Source organism: Opisthocomus hoazin, chromosome 7 (genome assembly GCF_030867145.1).
Source record: "Opisthocomus hoazin isolate bOpiHoa1 chromosome 7, bOpiHoa1.hap1, whole genome shotgun sequence".
Lineage (NCBI taxonomy): Eukaryota > Metazoa > Chordata > Aves > Opisthocomiformes > Opisthocomidae > Opisthocomus > Opisthocomus hoazin.
In genome coordinates, this window is record NC_134420.1 from 28,266,703 (window position 1) to 28,280,474 (window position 13,772).

Below are 13,772 nucleotides of genomic sequence, written 5' to 3' on the forward strand. Positions count from 1 at the left end.
GATGACTCTCAGTACACCTACTTGTGACACTTTCCATCTTGTGGTTTCAGAGCACTTTACAAACCTGAATAAATTAATCTTTTTTTTCCTCGCTGTCTCCAAAGGCTGGGAGTTACTATGTGATACTGCATGTCTGGAAGGACTGAGACCACATTCAATAGGATAGGTTTCTCTTAGGCAGCAGGCACTTTGTCCTGTGCAGAAGTATATGGACATACGCATTTTCTACATGCAGGCACTGGCACCTCTGAAATACACGCCCTTCTGCTTTAAAGAAACCACAGTGTGGTGCATATGGGTGTATTTGAAATGCAGGGTTGTGCAGAGCAGGGAAGATGCTGTAAACAAACACCCACAAGAGGATGAAGCTCAGCTTGAGAGTGTGCGAGTCCACGAGAGACATGGGCAAGGAGAACATCTGCCTGAGTAGCTCTTTGGTTTGCTCTCTGCACTGTGCTGCTCCACCAGTGCACATAAGGTGAATGACCAGGGTGCAGAGCCCTCCTCAGCAGAGTGTCTCAGGCTAAACACAGTGCACAGTGCTCCTGTGTCCCCCTGAGCCCTCTCCCTTGTCCTGGGGAAGTGTGGAATAGTGTGTCTGCGGGGGGGAGCAGGGGGCTGCTGACAGAGGGCTGGTACCTGCGCGCATGGCAGCAATCATAGAATCTTAAAATGGTTTGGTTTGGAATGGACCTTGAAAGGTCATCAAGTCCAATAAACGTCTCTTCCTGTGGTCTGGGGCGGCATTAGCACTTCCCACCTGACTTGCTAGTTGCTTTGTAATCTATTGGATCGACAAATAAAGGCTAGTTCAGCTCAGTATGGCTGTCTGCTCCAGAGAGCATGACAGACAAGGGCAGGCTGGGATGTCCAGCTGCAGCCCCATCTCAGTGTCTTACAGGGAGGCTGGACAGAGTTGCTGTGAGAGGACCTTCTCTCCCAGCTTTTCAGTCTTGACCCTGGAGGAGTTACAAGCGCTGTGATGCAGGGCGGGCACTGATGCTCCCTGATGCTGCGTGTGGACAGTTTGCATTGGCTTTGGGACGCCGGAGGGGCTGGGCAGGGCGGAGCGTTTTGGTTTCAAAAGAGAGCGAAGCAGTAAGGTAGACTGGGGAGGAGAGAAAGTAATATTATGAAATGGATTTGTGTGGCGCCAGCTTCATATCTGAATTGGAGCTGTCAGGGAGAATGAGATCCAGACTCGGTGCTGTTCTCCAGAGAGAAGCTGTTAGGGAGCAGTTGCTCTGTTAAGTGCTGGCTCCACCTCTGTGCCCCAAGTCTGGCTGACTTCTGCAAGGAGAAAATGGACAAGATCTGACATGATCCCTACTCCTTCCCCACTGGCCTTTCCTGCCTTTCTCCAGGCTCTGACGTACCTTCTTTTGCTTGCTTATTGCTTTCACCACCTGAGCATCTCCCACTGAATCCTTCTCCTTGTGGCTCTGTTGGTATCTTCATCCCACCCTTACCTGCCTCTCAGCTCCATCACCTTGCCCTCTTTTCATCCCCCGTCTTTGCTGGCTCCCTCCATTCAGCATACAGTTGTACTCTAACATCTGTCCAGTGAGTGGACACGCTTGTGCAGATTTGTTGCGTACAATACAGGAAGGGGGGTGTGTGTGTGTCTTAAACATTGAAGTACCTTTGTTTTCTCGCACCCTACTCCATCCTCTGTTCTGGGAGCTGCCTTGGGGGGACTCACAGCATCTCTTCCTGGCGTTCCTGTCCTGTCATGTTTCGCTGGTGACTCTCCCCTGCTGTGCAGGGGAGCAGGAGCGGAAGATGCAGAGCAACACTGTTGCTTCTTTCTTACTCTCCTGGAGGTAGTCCTGTCCTCCTCCTGCCTTCTGGTCAAAGCCTGGCCAGTCTAAATGGACTGGAAAGTAAGGAGGAGGATTTTGCCTTCAGTCCAGGCCTTGGCAGGGTCTTCAGATGCTTTCCTTCACCTCCTTCAGGTGTTCAAGAAAGAGTTGATCTTTAAGCAGAGAGGAGTGAGCAAAGCAAGGTCACAGTCTTCTCCTTAGGCCCAGTATGGAGGTATGTGTCTTACCTGTTTTTCATTGCTGTTTCTGACAGGTTGACCAGCCTGGGTCACGGCACTAGAGACCTGAAGCAAGGACCCAGACTTGATGCATGTTTAGTACGACCTGACTTCTTGAGAACAAGTGTTTCTCTGGAGGCCTGTCCCCGCAAAGCAGCACGCAGGTAAGGTAGACCGCTCCTAATGCGCAGGCTCAGCTGCTGCTGGGCTCTGGGCATGCTGCAGGCGACTGAGCAGAGGAGTTTTTCCATTCATTTGCCTCAGGAGGGGCTTTGTCACCTCTGCCCGCCATGTCTGTAGTCCATTGTATTTACAGCACGTGGAATGTTTTTCAGCAAAGATGTGCTTTGGGAGGATGAAGACTGCTCATATGGTTGAGATAAATATGGCCTAAAAGTGTGGGAGGGGTATGCTGAAAAAAGAAAAATTTTACATATGAGATATTAATAAAAAAATACTTAGACCTCTTGTTCTAAAATAATTTTATGTTGAAAGTTGCCTTAATTTAAATAGAAAGCTTTTTAAGAAAAGGAATAAAGCAGCATATGCTAGAGGGAAGGGGTTAAGTAAGAAATTAATTTAATAGTTTAGTTTTAAAGTGGGCAGGATGTTTCAGGTCATCCAGAAGTGAAAAAGGCAAACAGAAAAGCCTTGCAGTTCTAATCGCTGTGACTCATGGAAACCATATCTAGAAAAGATGAGGCCCTTTAGTCCAAACCCTTAATCCCCTACTAGTATGTAACATCATTCCCAGCAGCGTCTACCAGTTCTGTTTTTAAATGATGGGATTTTCCCTTGTCCCCCTGGGATACTATTGCACAGTCTAATAGAATTAATCTGCTTACTTCTCTTTCAACCCCTGACCACTGCAGATGCAATTAGTAGTAGGCGACGGGAGGATTCTGTTTCCTATGCTGTATTATGAAGGCTTAGGACTGTATTGTGTTAAACCAGACATCAGTTGCGGGCATGTGTGCATGAGTGTGGCTTATCTGTCAGTACTCATTACAGCCCCATAAACTACTCTCCGAACTACAGAGTTCTCGGGCTCACAGGAGCTTTTCTGCAATCGTAATTCAGGATCTGATAAGGCACAGACTAATGTATTTGAATGCCTGTGAGAAAGATGGTGTGATTGGAAACTAAAGTGAAATGCAAAGTCATATGTTGCTTGTGCTGGAGACTTGGAGGCAATTTGTGTCTGTTTCTGGAGTTTTCTCTGGCCTCATTTTTCACTTCTGTCATGGACAGTTTGGTAGGAGCTATATGAAACTGCTTTTTGCTGTGTGTGGTGCTGCTGGAAGGACCCCTGCACCTTTCCATCTGTGAATTTCAGGCTTGTCTTAGATGAGAATTGTGGGCTTCTGCTGATGTTTACTGAAAGGCTCCAGTCAAATAGCCAGATGAATATAGAGTAAAATAAATTGGAGATGGAAAATCAGAGCTGGTCTTACTTAGTCTGTCTCCACTTAACGCAAAGTGAAGCTTCCTTCTGTGACGTTTCACCCATTTTGCTCCTCAAATTTGGAAAAGTTTTACTAGTGAGAACTGTTGCTCGGTTTCTAAAGCACATGGATGGAGTTCTGACCTGTTTACGCCTGGAGACTGCAGCAACAGCTGATCTGTACGAACTCTTTGTGTGGTCACTTGGATTCATCCACTTCCAACGTGAATTAACAACCATGTCCCAGTACAGAAAGTGACTGCAGTATAATTGCTGCTGGGTGTTTGATTGAGGCCGCGACGTGAAGCAGGGCCAGGGGTCCTGAGAAGCTGTGCACGTGCCAGCCTGCCACATGGGCCGTGTCCTGACACTGAAGAAGATTACCATCCTGTTCCTCCTCCCTCCCGATAAATCTCTGGCTCTAACGTGCCATAACTTTTCTGGAGTATTTCCTCAGACAAAAAGCTTAAATATAAACTTAGCCACTGATCCAGTGTTTCATATCAAGATAAGTTCGTTAAGCCTATTGAAACCTGGCTTGATTGCCCGTGTTTGTCAGATCAGAATTTCTTCAACACTGCAGATTGAGTTGCGAAGCTTTGCTGTGTGCAGTGAGTCCAGTGCTAATTTGCCCATTGTTTTTAATCAGCTGAAATTCTTTTCCAGCTTGGTGCTTGGCTGCTTCGTTTGGCTTTGTAGCATACTTTTCAAAGGATGGTGAGGTGGTGACCGAAGCAAGCTGTAATGATCCATCACGCTTTAGATTATCTGTAGCTTATGTTCCCTGTCCCTGCTTTGCTAGTCAAGCCTTATTCCCGTGAAAGTGTCGATAAACCCAAGGAAGATGGGTACCGTTTCTGCTCGACTCTTCCCTTCTTCTTTTCCCTGAAAGTTTATCTTGCTGCTTGCTTTTTAAAAGCTCTGCATTAGCTGGGGGGGGCTGTGAAGTAAAAGGCATGCTTTAAATACAGATGCTGGTGATAGTCCTTTCAAAAGCTGCATTTCTCAAGCTGGGAGCTATTGACCCCTTTCAGTGCAGTCACAAAGAAATCCAAGGGGAAATGGAGGGTGAGGGCCAGCAGGGAATATATATATATATATATATATATAATTTTTTTCCCCCAAGTCATCTTCGTACTCCACCCCCTGCCAGGCTGGCTATTGTTTGAGGCTCCACATGGGATACCAGTTGCCATATAAGGAAAATGGCATCATGCTACATTCTTTCTAAAAATTGATTTTTTACAGTTGCTTTTTTTTTTTCCTCTTGCTGAAAGTTGCTCTGCTTTTATGGGAGATCTGGGCGAAAGGAAAGCGGTAAGCTAGAGTACACACATGTACAGTCTTGGTCTGCGCGAAAGATTTTGCTTTGGTTCTGCTACCACAGTTCAGGTAATGAGGCAAAGCCGCAACAGCACATGAGGTTCAGCTGCTGTGACAGGAGCAGAGGACGTGGCTGTGCATTTTCCTGCATCCTGAACTCAGTAAAAATCCTCCTCACCTTTTGATTGTTCTTACTTCAGAGGATGCTCAGGCGGTGGGACAGAGGCATGGAGTGCCCCATGGAGGCACACCTGGACTCTTACAAGGGGTGCCTGCCTTTTGTTCCCAGGGTGTTCCCTAACGGATTGTCCCTATTTGAGGGCTTGAAATTTTACGGGGTGAAAATCACTTTCCACCAGAACTTTATTATTTGTGGTTGAGAGCTGGGACAGAACCAGTGTTGCTGAACTGGGGCTTCCGTTCCTCCCCATTGCCTGAAAACGTGGTTTCCGAAATGGCGCTAGTCCTCGTTGCGTTGTGTTAGATGAGGACACGGGGCTGCAGAGACCTGAACCTGCTGCTCCCAGCTTGTGCTTGGTTCATTCCTGCCGACGTGCTGAGTGAGTGACGTGCACCAGTTTGGGCTACTGGGTTCCTCTGCTCCACTCAGTGACCAGCTCCACTGCTGGGGACGACCATAGTCCGATTACCCCCCAGAGGCAGCTGCAACATTTGAGCCCTCAGGATCTGCAGGCAGCAGTATTTTAGAGGCTGAGGTGCTTCCGCAAGCAACGAGGGTGGGTCAGAACACGTGCTGGCTCGGGAAAAGAACTGAAAACACCCCTGAGCTTTGGGTTTTGTTTCCTGGTGCAACCGTCACTTGTTGATGAACAGGAACTGCCCACTTTTTGGAAGGACGTCTGAACTCCAAACAAATCCACTTGGCGACTTGTGCAAAGGAACAGCTGGAGCAACATGAGCATAAATAAGGCTGAATCCCCGGACTCCAGAAAGCGGAGGCAGAGTCTGGAGTGGGAAAGGCATAGGTCTGGGAGCTGGGAACACGGCCAGCTCTCAGAGAGGAGTGAGTGCGTGCTTGTGCATGCGCTTGTGAGAGTTGGGCACTCTTACCCTTATATTCTCTGGTATCAGTAACTGGGATACGGTCGTTAGCCGTGCTCCCTGTGGTTGCCATCTTCTGACGCCCTGTGATGCCCTGTTGATTCTCCCAACAAAAATCTGTTCAGCAACTAGTAATGTTGCAGACTTATTAAGAAATAAAAGCAGACAAAAATACCACTGCCTCTTAGAAATAGCAGCAGCAAATTTTGGGGTTCATTTGCCACAATCATGTCATAATAATCTGTGTTATGCTGAGGTGTGGTTACAGAAATGGAAAAAAGGAAAATACTGTCTATAAACACTTTTTTTCAGAAAATTAATTGTTTGATATTATTATTATCTGTGTATGTGTTGGCAATATACACTTTTTTTTTTCCAAATGATGAACAATTGGACAACTTTTAAAGAAATTGCAATTTTTTGAAAATGGGGTAAAGACTTTTTAAAGGTTCAGTGTTTTTTATAAAAGCCTGGAAATGGAGGCTGCATTGACCAAAGGAAGCAGATATCTTATTGAGAAAGTTCTAATTTTCTTTATTTTTTCTTTAGGCTGTGAGTTGAATTGTTTGGAGAAGCTGTACTGCTCTCATATCTCTGCAAAATGAGTCTCGAAGAGAATCTTCCCATATGATAAATTGTGCTTGTACTAGAGATACAATTGTGGAAACCTCCTGGGCTTTACTAAGATGCTCGAGTTTGCACCAGTATGGCAGGGGAATGTCCTCACATAGCTTTTTCTTCAAAAAAGATAATTTGGTGCCTCCCAAATGCTGTCCACTGCGCTATCGAGAGGAGATATGACTCTCAGTGAGTGGTGTGGAACGATGCAGTGCCCCATGTGCTTGGTTCTCAAGTTACCGATGAAGCGGCTAATGACTCTGACATGTACATGGCTGTTGTTGGACATCTGAGTTAACATTGTGCAGATAAATGGGACGCTCCTCACCCGACAGTTATTGTTTCAAGCTCTCTGCAAACTCCCAGGCCTCGTGTTTTGGTTACAGTCTGCTCACATTTATAACTGTCCTAATAACTGTCATGGGCAACGATGATATGTTTGTTGCATGCACGTTTATAAGCGAAAGACGAACGCGAAGGGTGAGCGTCAGGTCAGCGATACATCGGGAGGGCAGGCGGAGCGCGCCTTGGAGGAGCCCCTCTCGGGGTCTCGGCTGGGGTAGCAGGAGGTCTCAGCTCTTAATTTCTGCTGCCGAAGGTGCTGTGCGCTAATTCACCAGACTGTAAGTGGCTGCTGATGATGGTGGTTGCTGCTTCTGTCTCTCGTGGGTCTCGAGGTGAGGCAAATAGCTGGAGAGCTTAGACATCGCTGCTGCTGGCTCTGCCGGAGGTGGATGGACCTCCTGAGAGGTGTTGCCCCAGAGACTTGGGGTCGGTGCTTCTGGTGTTCACCATGGTGCGTGAGGGAACTGCCTTCAGCTGGGCGTGTTTTCCTATGGAGGTGGGAGCTGGTGTGACATGTAAATGCTAATGAAGGAGGAAATAAATTGTCATTAGAAATATATCTCTATCAGTTCCTGTCATTTAGTTATAATGCTACAGCGGTAATTTAAAGCTTGTTTTTGCCTGACTGTATCACGGCTGAAGTGCTTTGTCAAGGGAAAATGCGGTTTACCCAATGTGACAGGGCAGGAGACCAAAGCTGCCTTTCATCACTGTGCTGAGTCCTGGGTGGAGCGGCTGAGATACGGTGTCACTCAGAACGACAGCGAAGGCTTTGCATCGCTTCTTTTGAGACCTACAGATGTACATTTGCTTTTGATTTGTGAATTTTGGAAAATACCGAGCAAGGCTGGGGACTTAGTTTAAGAGCCGCTAGAATTATTCTCTCACTGTAGAGATTTCTCAGGAAGCAGATGTGTAAGAGGGGTATATGTGCGTGTATTTGAAGCTTTTTCTTTCATTGGGCTTGTGAGTGAGAGGTGGTATCAGTGAAAGGTGATAACTATTAAAATCAATAATAAGGGTAGTATTACCCTGTAAGTACTGAAGTGGGTTTGGGGAGTTTTGCATTCAGTTACTAGCTCTGCACCTAGCCTGCGTTCTGACAGTGGGAAGTAGCTTGGTTCCTGTCTGCCTTTCTTCCCCATCTGTAGAACGATGGTAATACAGCTGGTAAGTTTTCTCTTGTAGAAGAAGGTGATGGAAGTATTCTATTTTCTGCAGAAACTGGCTTTGTGAAACTTTGCATTCCTTTTCAGAGAGACCTGAAGATGAAAAAGTTCTCATTCTGGAGAGTTGATCTTCATTTTGTTTGCTGTTGCTTCTCCTTTCTGTGACAAAGCAGGAATGGGGAAAGGAAGGGAAAAAAGGAAAGAGGTAATCCAGGAATTCCCTCGCACATGCAAAACTGCCCATCAAAAAATGTCTGTACATCTTACATTAAAAAAATATTGAAAGACAGTTGATTTTTAAACTTGCAGAATAAACTTGCAGAATATGAAGAAGGTTATTACTCTTGAATGACCTGACCTCTTTTAAAGCTGAGGTTTCTTGCTTGCATTGCTGTGTCTGTTTAGTGGACAATCTTGAGAGCTCTTCTGTGAGAGGACCCTGCACGCAGGTCAGCTGCTGGCCAGCCTTGTGCACGGTAAAGATAATGACAACGTCATGGCTGATTGTCCTTTGTGAAATGACCCATTCTCCGGTTAGCGCCTAATGGACGCGAGCTGCGTCCTTGGCAGACGTCATTTGTTGACCGTACTGGCAGATAAGGGACTAGGGACCGAACAGCCTTGGACGTGCTTGCGCTGGGCTGTTCCCCGGCGCAGCGTGTGGCAGAGGCGGTTAGGCAGAGATGGCATGCAGGCATTTTGTGGCCAGGTGACACGGGAGGGATGGGATGGGCAGTGCTCTGCCTGTGTTTTAGCTGCCTGTGTTTTAGCAGCACAGGGAGGTCTTGAGCTGGGCAAGGGACTGTCTGCAGCTGTTAGTTTTCTGAAAAAGCGGAGCACAGGACATGTTATGAGTGACATCCTCCCCTCCCCCCCGGCAAGCATGTGCAAAAATAAATAAATTCCAAAGAAGTATGTTTAAGCAACATAAACGTCCCTTTTTTAATCATTTGCAGAAGGTTTATTTTCAAATCCCCCAACACTCACCAGGTGCTAATTTTCAGATGGGCTGTAGCGCTGGCTTGAAAATTTAAAAGTATATAGGAGCTTTAACAGGCTTGATCCTTCCCTGCTGCATCACATGAGCCCAGGAGGGTGAGAGAGGGCTTTTCCTGGGAACTGACTCTTCTGTAATTGCCATCTCGAACTGCTTCTGGCACCTTTCCCTGGCAACCCTTGAGGACAGGATATTGGAGTTTATGGCTACCTGACCCACTGGTTCCCCCGTGTTCTGCAACAGGGGTGGTCATCAGGCTTGGGCATTCCTGCCTGCTGTCTGGGTAGCCCTTGCTGATGCTACAGAGAGACAGACAGACAGGCAGTGCAATACAGATGACAGCTATGTTGAGGCAGAATTTGTCACTGACTCCTCAAACTGACCTGGACCATTTGTAACCTTTGTGGCTGCAAAGTACATCCAAGAGTACGTTGCAAGGCTAAAAATAATATCCTCAATTTTAATTTATTCCTCCCACAAATATTCAGTCAACAAGAAGGAAAGGAATCAGTTTGTCCGGTTTTTTCCCATGCTTGAGTGTTCAGCTCTCAGGGTGGAGCTATAAGTTTATCGCAATCTATTGGCCTGTTAGTTGAGTTGGCTGAGTGTATGGATCACATTACTGGAAAGTGGAATCACTTGCCAGAACTGCCTTTGCTTTTCCATTTCCCTTTCCATCTCCCAATTTTGTATGTTATCTGGTAGCAGCACTGAAGGCCAAACTCTCACTGAAATGATTGGAACCAGGAGTTGGCATTCCGCTATTCCGCCTCCTTCTGCCAAAATCCAGTGTTCAAAATAAAGACTGTACGTTTGGACTACTTACAGGAAGACAATTTATGGTCCTTTAAAATACCTGAAGCTCAGTACAGCAAAGGTCTGGTTCTCCTAGTGACTTAGTATGGCCACACAGTGGGTAAAGTTGAGTATGTTCGACAAGTCTTCATCCCAGGAAAAGGAGAGAAGTGATGATGACTTTTAAAATGGAGTAATGAAGTGGGCTTTGTTCTTGTATTGTTTTTTTTTTTCTTTTTTAAGATGTCATTTGGAGAACTTCAAACTGGCTAGATGTATGCGTAAACCTGAATCCAGATGTTTAGAACTAGCAATATAAATCCCTAGGAATACGCAATAGTCCTGAGTATTAGGTGTAAAAAGCTAAAAGTGCTGCCTTAGCTGTGTGAGATCTTGGTTTTTTGCTCTGTGTTTTTTCTATTGGTCGGGAATAATGGTAATTAATGAAAAGTGTACTGATCTGATGTTTCTTCTCCTGTGAACAGAAAATCAGCTGTGTGTATTAAATCTGTGAATCACATCTATGTACTAGATCATTTTTATGAAAGACAGAAATTACACAAACCTTTTTTCCAAAATCTTGTCAGAGACCATAAATCTTCATAAAATCAAGTTGAAATTAAGCAAATAGTTTCAGTCAATGAAAAGTTACACATGTATTTGTAAACATCAAAATATTTACTTCCAGATTTTTTCGTGCAATATATTTTAAGTTTAAAATGCCGAAGCTGATCCTTTCAGCATTTAAAAATGAAAACCAGATTTTCCTATTAAAACTTGACCCAAACTTTTTTTAAAAAGAGGTTTTGGTTTATTTGGTGTGGTGTTTTGGGATGAGAGGGGGCATGTTGTAATTTGTTTAAGTTAGGAAATGTAAAAAAATCAAATTTCACCTTAGATTGAACAAAACTTTGGGGAGTTGATGTGAAGAAATACCTTTGTATTTTTTTTTTCTCAGAAGAAAAACCTTCCATTTCAAACTGAAGCAATTCTTCCTCTCTGTTGGTGAGGTTTTTTTTTTTTGTTTTGTCACCCAGACAACAAAATCTGTTGATCATCTTGCTATGTTCTTCCTGATGATACTGATGCAGAGTAATTTTTCTCAGTTTTTTACTAATATAAATTTTGTTTGTTCTCCACTGCTAGAAAAATCTGGGGGTTGTCTGGCAGGAGAATGACCAGTAGGGCATTACTTTTGCTTCTGCTGATGAGTTGCTTTTGTCGCTTGCAGTTGCAGGTAGCCTGTTTGCTGTAGCTTTCCTTGTTCCTATTTTCCCGTCCACCTCTGAGTTACTGAATACTCTCAGCTGCAAGTCAAGGAATAAAACATGAGTGTTCATAGTTCTCATTAAATGTTTCCTTTGCTAATTCTGCTTTATTGTGTGCCAGTGACTTGCAGCTGAGGATTAAAATAATTGCCCTCAGCACCAGCAGTAGGCTCTGTTTGAAACCTCCAAAGGATATTGTTTATATTTCGCCTCTCTTGCCTGTGTCTCTCGTAGGATGCCTTCCCCAGTGAGCAGCTCTCTCCTCCCCATCCCGAGTGATGCTATTACTGAGGAATGTTGGACGGATACCATTATACACATACTGGAGGTGCCCCCAGATTTGGGGTTTGAGCTCAATTTAAAGGGGAGGAGATGCCGGAAGGGAATGTTGGTTTTAGTAGGGACCCAGGCTATAGTGCTTTGCAGAACTGTTTTAAATATGCTCAGCAGGCAGGGAGGGAGGCCTGTGGGTGCAGGGGAGGGCTTGGGGAGCTCTTCAGATGTTTCCATGTGCTGCTCAGGGCTGGTGTCCCAGGCACGCCAGACACGTACTTCGTTAATGCTTCTGGGAAAGGCATTCTGGGAATAATTAATCAGCATCGTTCTGGGTTTCTTCTCCATTGGAGCTGCTCCATCCTGTCTTTTGGTGCTGCTCATTTTGTTTTTAATTTCTGAATGAGGGATCGATTTGCGCAGACCAGCACCAGGCAGAAGAGTTTGGCCTTGCAATGGGCTGAGCCATCTGGGATATTTTCTCTAAAGCATTTAAATGGGTGTTTAAAGTTGTAGGTCCTGAAGAAGCCAGTGGTGGTAGGGCTTTGCTGAAGTGTGCTCTGAACGTCTCTGTGGTTTTCTGGATCAAGATTAAGTTTTCCCCTTGTATCTTTGCTGTCACCTCTGATCTGGAGCACTCATCTCAGAAAGGACCTCCGTGCTTCAGCTTTGCAGGGGTGCCATATCGCTGACCTGTCCTTTTTGCCCCTCTTTCTTCTGTCCTTCCTCTTTCCTCTGCCTCTAGATTCTTCGATGCAACTTAGCTCTGCCACAGTCAACTGCTTGTTGTCTTCTTGCTTTTGCTGACGCAATGTTGCAAAGGGCTTTTTGAAAAAGGGCGTGTTGGGGAGGGAAAGGTTGTAAAGATTTGTGTGATTCAAGACAGTCTTTATATGTGTAAGAATTTGGGGGGAAAGCTGGTTGGATGTTAAGATAAAGATGAACTTTGCCTTCCCTCTGAGTGAATCAGTGGGCAAACTGGGACTGAAATCCAGAAGCGCCGCTTACCCAGGTCTCAGCTGACACTTCTGACTTAAGCAAATCGTTGTAAAATTGGTGTAGTTGGCTGGGGAGGACACACCTTGTATTGCAAAGGATCTGGCCTTCTGGTGCTAGCGCTGCCCTTCGCAGCAGTAGTGGGAATTGCACGCTGTGAATTAATCACCCGGAGAACACCTGTAGGACATGCATTTTGGCCAGTCCCTTCTGATGTTCCATGCTCACAAAGGAGCAAAGAAGGACTGTACTTATTTATCCCCAGAGTTCAACTGGAGGTGATGCTATATTCCAGGGAGGTAGTCCTTTACCTCTCTTAATGAGTAACTTTATACTGTGCTGTCTCCTACAATAACAGCTGTCGCTGCTAGAAGGAAAAGAAGCTATTTGCCAAGCCACTGAGGCTGTATAAATTGTCAAGAGGGAAGGCATGAGCAGGGAGCTGAGATTACAGCAGGAGCCATGAGAATTCCCAAGCTCCAAAGAGTGCTCCCAATTTTAGCATTTCATGCACCTCTAGGTAGTGTTTGTTTAACATTTCTGGTCATGGTGAATAAAAGCAAAAATCCCGACTGGGTAGTATATCAGTACTGTGACAGTGAGAAAGGTTAGACTATCTGTTGTGTTTGCTGTACAGTGTTGTATCATGAATGATGCTTATGGCTAAGATCCTCAGATGCTGACACAGCATCGAGTAAGGTGGGAAAGGGCCTTTGTGACCTCTTTTTCATACTAGACACAGGGTTTCTTTGAATTAAGTCTGGTTTGAATCAGAGCATCTTAATGCAGCAGTTTGTCATACATCTCTTTTTTCTATTCGGCATCGTTGTTTCCTGTGTATCTCCAATTATATAATGTCCATATGGCAGATCTAATAATTGTTTGGGAGGCAGCTGAACACTACAGAAGCCCTGTGAGTATACTTCTAGTTCTCTTTCAAACAACTTCATCCTCTGCAATTTGTGTTTTGAATGCCAGTGGCCTGTAGATCATCTGTGAATTGAAGATGCTTAGGGATCAGGTTTGTGTGGTTTTTAGCTCTTGTCCGTAACTTTCTTAGTTCATGGTGTTCTTTGGTCTTTCCTCGAATACTGAACCTCCAACAAAGTAAGACCATCCCAATCTCTGTCAACATCAACTGTACAGGGGAGGAGAGTGGATCAGGGCATCATGAGTAAACCTGCCCAAAACACCGTGACTGAAATCTGAGTGTCACTGGAATTAGGGGTAATACTCCCACTCACCACCTTGGCACTAAAAGCTTATCCCCTTACTGATGAAGAATTTTATCCCCTTATGAATATAAGGTTTAATGTATTGTTTGTTCTTCAGCTGACCTTTTCTCCCACAGACCATCTCTGAAGCACGCTGGTGTGTGTGCATGTCCATTAATCATGACACTGGTAGGTTTTGCCTGGTCAAAGCACAGCTCCAGGAATTG

At 45.2% G+C, this 13,772-nt stretch overlaps 1 protein-coding gene across 6 annotated transcripts in view; it reads left to right on the forward strand.

The window, feature by feature from the left end:
• Positions 1-13,772, forward strand: part of TSPAN18 (tetraspanin 18) — a 119,643-nt gene that overhangs the window by 59,617 nt on the left and 46,254 nt on the right. For all 6 annotated transcript variants that reach the window (XM_075425368.1, XM_075425374.1, XM_075425369.1 and 3 more), the window contains one exon: positions 2,077-2,205. The gene's annotated coding sequence lies outside the window, so the exon portion shown is untranslated. The remainder of the gene's footprint in view (positions 1-2,076; positions 2,206-13,772) is intronic.